Consider the following 6,000-nt stretch of genomic DNA (forward strand, 5'->3'; position numbering starts at 1 on the left):
TATAAATATATCTTACGGCTCTTTTTTGGAGAATAAATATTGAATTGATATCTGAAGCACTGCCCCATAACAGCATTCCATAAAATAAAATACTATAAAAGTAGCTAAAGTAGACTAGTCGGGCAGTTTCAACGTCCGTCATTTGTCTTACTTTCTAATTGCGAACGCGGCAGAGCTGAGTTTATCTGCAAGTGCTTCCAGATGAGCGTTCCACTGGAGTTTGGAATCTATAGTAACACCTAAGAAAATAGCTGATTCCGACACATTAAGAGGTTCTCCTTTAATTATTAGATTAAAATTATATTTTTTAACATTTGGTAAAGCAAACTCGATACATTTCGTTTTTTTTGCATTTAACAATAGATTATTAACATCAAACCAACGAAGAATATGCGATAATGCACTAATCACTTCGTCATAGTTTATTTTATTTCTGTCAACTTTAAATATTAAAGAGGTATCATCCGCGAAAAGTACAATATCACATATGTTCTTCACATAAAAAGGCAGATCGTTAATATAAAGAAGAAATAAAAGGGGACCAAGTATAGATCGTTGTGGAACGCCCATCTTTAGGGGAGATCCAGATGATTTTACATTATTTTTACTAACCTTCTGGATTCTTCGGTTTAGATATGAGGCAATAAGATCAAGAGCAGTCTACTGTATACCATAATGATATAGTTTTAGTAACAGAGTTTCATGGTCTACACAATCAAAGGCTTTGGATAAATCACAAAACACTCCAATAGCATTCTGTGACTCCTTCTGTTTCTCCCATGCGTCATAAATGTGCTTTAGGAGTGCAGCACCCGCATCCGTAGTGGACCTACCTTTGGTAAAACCATATTGCTCACTATGAAAACAATTGTTAATATTTAAGAAAATTGTGAGCTGGTTAAATATTATTTTTTCAAATATTTTACTTAGAGATGGCAAAACAGAGATCGGTCTGTAATTTCCAGGGTCCGTTCTATCTCCACTTTTGTAAAGCGGCACTATTTTACTATATTTCATTAAATCAGGAAAAGTACCGGATTCTACACAATTGTTAAAAATTAAAGCTAGATAAGGAGCAATATTAGGTATAATTGTTTTAAGAACTTTAACAGATAAGGTAAATGTACGGGAGTTCGGCAGTTTAAGGCTCTCATAACTTTAAACTATTGTAAATACATTATTAAAGGTTATATGAATTTGTAAATTTTAGTGTGATCAAAGTGGGTCTTTTGGCAGTAATTTAATGTGTGAATTATGCGGTTTAACTTAACCTTAATTTTTATATTAATTTATTTGTGGACCTCTAATTTGAACCCTACTTCGTGATAAAATTTAGCTCTGTTTCTAACTTCGTGAGTTTGTGTCCCCTATTTCGGGTCACAAGTTTTTACCTCGCGAGTGAGTTCTCGCGAGTTTTGATTATAAAGAATTTGTAAATAAAAAAAAAATAGGTAGATCAGCTTAACGACATTAAAACTTTTATAAAAAAAATCAAATTAAATCATCTTCACGCTGTATCCCGCACACAGCAGGATAGGCCTAGGTAGGTAGGTAGGTAGATAGGTAGGTAGGTAGATAGGTAGGTAGGAACCTAGTGTTTTTAAAACACTCCGTTCCCCACTTTCTGCGGAATGCCGGGGTCACAGCATGTTAAGTGGCGCAACTCAACGCCGCGCTTTGCCTGAAATATAAATTTAAATAAATATTTTCTATTTTCTATACTATTCCTATTTTCATCTCCTGGAGTGGGGATCGAACCCACAACCAGTCGGTTTTACAGTCACACTTTGTACTCCTGCGCCACGAGTAGCCCCAACTTTTATAATTTACAAATTATATAAGCTCAGTTTTAAAAAAACTACATTTTTGAACTTTTATATATTTTTTTTATAAAAAATATATAAAAAAACTCAAAATTCAAGTTAAATTTTTTGAAGCTAGGTATGCCAGTTTATAGAACTATATATTTTCGCAACCAGTTTGTACGGCGTTTTGTGTTTAGTAGGTATATATTATATTCTTGAAAAATTCTTGAAAAAATAAAAAGATCTTTATTTAGACTTATAACAAGACTAAGATAAACACTATTAACAAAGACAAAGAAGTCAATGTGCTGATTTTACGTAGATTTATTTGTCACGAAGTTAGAGAAAATAATGAAATGTAGGGGATCTTATTTCGTGTTACTGATTTTAGTAACTTCCGCAGTTCTGTTTATTCAGTATTTTTTACATTATGTAAAGTAATCATTAACTACCACGTATATTCGATAAAATACACAAAAATAAATTATAAAGGTTGATTAAAAAATAAAATTACATTGGCAGTACCTATACGAATTTAGCTTAAAATTACCAATTCAGGTTACCTTTAAAATAGTAATATAGAAATTTAAGTGGACAAAATATATACCGAATTTCGATCACGAGAAACTTTAATAAATACAGTAACTGATTTTAAGCTTTAAATTTAAATTATCTTAGTTATAACATAAATATAAATTTATTAAAAAGTATCTAAGATTTCCCTAATTCGGTAGTAACACGAAATAGCGGACACTTGATAAATAAAATGTCTGCTATTTCGTGAATCGATTTATTGCAATTTTAAAAGAATTTTATGCTTCCATCTATTTTTTTTTTCAATAAAATGTTTTTTTATAGAATACAAAAAAGCATATATTCAATGTTTTATTCGAATAACTTACCTTTGTCTTTCTACAACCTTAAGAAATTCTTACGCTAGTCTTACGGTCGGAAGCATCGCAGACACGTTACAATGCAGTTTGTAGCCAACTCTGCGTTTAAAATGTCGCTATACGCTCAATTTTATCATTAAAATATTGTTACTTAGTTTTTAGACAGTTGAAAGTATAAAGATTATATACCAATATATAGTTTCCGTAAATAATACTTAAATTGCTTATTATTTTTGCCAGAAGCAAAACTCACGAAACCACGTACTATCACGAAGTTACCGTCACTTACCTTATGCCCCATAGGTCACCAGTTTTCTTTAAATTAAGGCTTTTAAAAGTTTTAACTATTTCATCTGGTGACACATTCTTAAACATAAAATTTTGTCTACAACTATTTACATGGGTTTTCAGTATTAATTCTGCTTCCGAAGGAGGTGATGGCAGTGAACGTGTTACTTCGATAGGTATATCCGAAAAAAATTTTTGAAAAGTATTTGCCACTTCTAAATCTGAATTTAAGATTATATTATTAACTTTTAATTTAATAGGTTCACTGACAGCTCTAGATCTCCCAGTTACAGTAGTAATAGCATCCCATGTAGCTTTAATTTTATTATTAGAGTTTAAAATTTTGGCTCTTATATACATAGACTTAACCTGGACACATAACTTTTTAAATATTTTTGAAAAATTTCTAACTTTTAACAAGAACGCCGGATCTTGATTCCATTGCCTCATATTATATAATTCATATAGTTTGTTTCTGCTTCGGTATATAGCAACAGTTGCCCAGTCGCTAAAAGTTAACTTCGAGTTTTTATATATTTGTTTAACTTTAAAAATGTTATCAAACTCTGTAGTGAGTAAATTAAAAACTTTTCAATATACCTGATCCGGATTTAATCCGGTCATTTCTAAAGTTGCTATTTTTTCACTCACTTTATTATTAAAAAGATTAATTTTATTTTCGGTAATTGGTCTAATTGATATTTGTTTACGTTCTGCGACTGTTTTATCTATTACCGAAAACATTTGACCACAATGATCCGAGCTAAGATTAGTGACAATTTGTTTTTCTACAGTCTCACAATGACAAAAAACATTATCTGTACAAGTAGCGGACGTATTCGTTATACGAGTTGGTTCAGAGAAAATATTAAACAAATTAAAAGATTTAAATAAGTTTAGAAGACGAAGGCTTAATGATGACACCTGTATTATATCTATATTAAAGTCTCCGCATACGATTGAAGATTTACTATTCGAACTCAAGTTATTCAGAACATCCTCCATTTTTTCTTCAAATACTTCAAAACTACCTGAGGGGGGTCGATACACGCATACTATAATGTCTATTGAATTCAACGCAGGACAATTCAATGGAGCCTTCGTCGGAGAGAGCTACTACATCTGGTCGCGATTTATAACGTATGTCATTTCTCACTAATATAAGCGAACCGCCGCGGATGGCCTCTAACGAATGAACTTGACAATGTATTGTTTTCTATATTTACTGTATTGTTACATCTCGAGATCCAGTGCTCAGTTATACACATTATATGTATATTAATTGTTTTCAGAAATTATTCTAGTTCCAGTTCTTTGCCTCCTAGGCCTTGCATATTCTGATGTACAATGTTAAATTTAAATGACCTAGGCGTTGTCTTATTGTCTAGTTTAAATTGGAACTTACATCATTATACTTTATAGAAGTATTATTAGTACATTTAATTTCTTTTGTTATACCATGTACAACGGGGTTTTGTATATTATATGCTACTAAAGTAGCAATTTGTTTCTTAAAATATAAAGGTAGATACAATGTATCTTCTGTCAACTTACAGCTATTAAAAATAAATTTATTTAAATCTAAATAAAATAATGCGTCGCTATGACGTTCTGTCGTATTATATAATGTCAAGTTCAGGTTGTATATATATTTATTTTGTTTTTCTGTGAGGGAAGAAGAGTATGGTAAAGAGCATATAATAAATTTACATTTAGTTTTACTATGTACGTCAAGCAAGTTTTCTATAAGGTAAATGTACGGGAGTTCGGCAGTTTAAGGCTATCATAACTTTAAACTATTGTAAATACATTATTAAAGGTTATATGAATTTGCAAATTTTAGTGTGATCAAAGTGGGTCTTTTGACAGTAATTTAATGTGTGAATTATGCGGTTTAACTTAAGCTTAATTTTTATATTAATTTATTTGTGGACCTCTAAATTGAACCCTACTTCGTGATAAAATTTAGCTCTGTTTCTAACTTCGTGAGTTTGTGTCCCCTATTTCGGGTCACAAGTTTTTACCTCGCGAGTGAGGTTTTATAATAAAAAAAATTAACACCTTTATTGGTTTGGATTGTAAAGAATTTGTAAATAAAAAAAAATAGGTAGATCAGCTTAACGACATTAAAACTTTCATTAAAAAAATCAAATCAAATTAAATCATCTTCACGCTGTATCCCGCACACAGCAGGATAGGCCTAGGTAGATAGGTAGGAACCTAGTGTTTTTAAAACACTCCGTTCCCCACTTTCTGCGGAATTTCGGAGTCACAGCATGTTAAGTGGCACAACTCAACGCCGTGCTTTGCCTGAAATATAAATTTAAATAAATATTTTCTATTTTCTATACTATTCCTATTTTCATCTCCTGGAGTGGGGATCGAACCCACAACCAGTCGGTTTTACAGTCACACTTTGTACTCCTGCGCCACGAGTAGCCCCAACTTTTATAATTTACAAATTATATAAGCTCAGTTTTAAAAAAACTACATTTTTGAACGTTTATATATTTTTTTTATAAAAAATATATAAAAAAACTCAAAATTCAAGTAAAATTTTTTGAAGCTAGGTATGCCAGTTTATAGAACTATATATTTTCGCAACCAGTTTGTACGGCGTTTTGTGTTTAGTAGGTATATATTATATTCCTGAAAAATTCTTGAAAAAATAAAAAGATCTTTATTTAGACTTATAACAAGACTAAGATAAACACTATTAACAAAGACAAAGAAGTCAATGTGCTGATTTTACGTAGATTTATTTGTCACGAAGTTAGAGAAAATAATGAAATGTAGGGGATCTTATTTCGTGTTACTGATTTTAGTAACTTCCGCAGTTCTGTTTATTCAGTATTTTTTACATTATGTAAAGTAATCATTAACTACCACGTATATTCGATAAAATACACAAAAATAAATTATAAAGGTTGATTAAAAAATAAAATTACATTGGCAGTACCTATACGAATTTAGCTTAAAATTACCAATTCAGGTTACCTTTAAAATAGTAATAT

General features: G+C 30.8%; 1 long non-coding RNA gene across 1 annotated transcript; it reads left to right on the plus strand.

The window, feature by feature from the left end:
- Positions 1 to 1,418: 1,418 nt before the first annotated feature.
- LOC146526455 (uncharacterized) lies at positions 1,419 to 5,482 on the plus strand. The gene is made up of 2 exons (XR_014879412.1): positions 1,419 to 1,567; positions 5,199 to 5,482. It is a non-coding gene; the product is annotated as an uncharacterized LOC146526455 (long non-coding RNA).
- The last annotated feature ends 518 nt before the right edge of the window (positions 5,483 to 6,000 follow it).

Source organism: Heliconius melpomene, unplaced genomic scaffold (assembly GCF_056956725.1).
Source record: "Heliconius melpomene rosina isolate 202511_hmr_F unplaced genomic scaffold, ASM5695672v1 ptg000034l, whole genome shotgun sequence".
In the NCBI taxonomy this organism is placed as follows: domain Eukaryota; kingdom Metazoa; phylum Arthropoda; class Insecta; order Lepidoptera; family Nymphalidae; genus Heliconius; species Heliconius melpomene.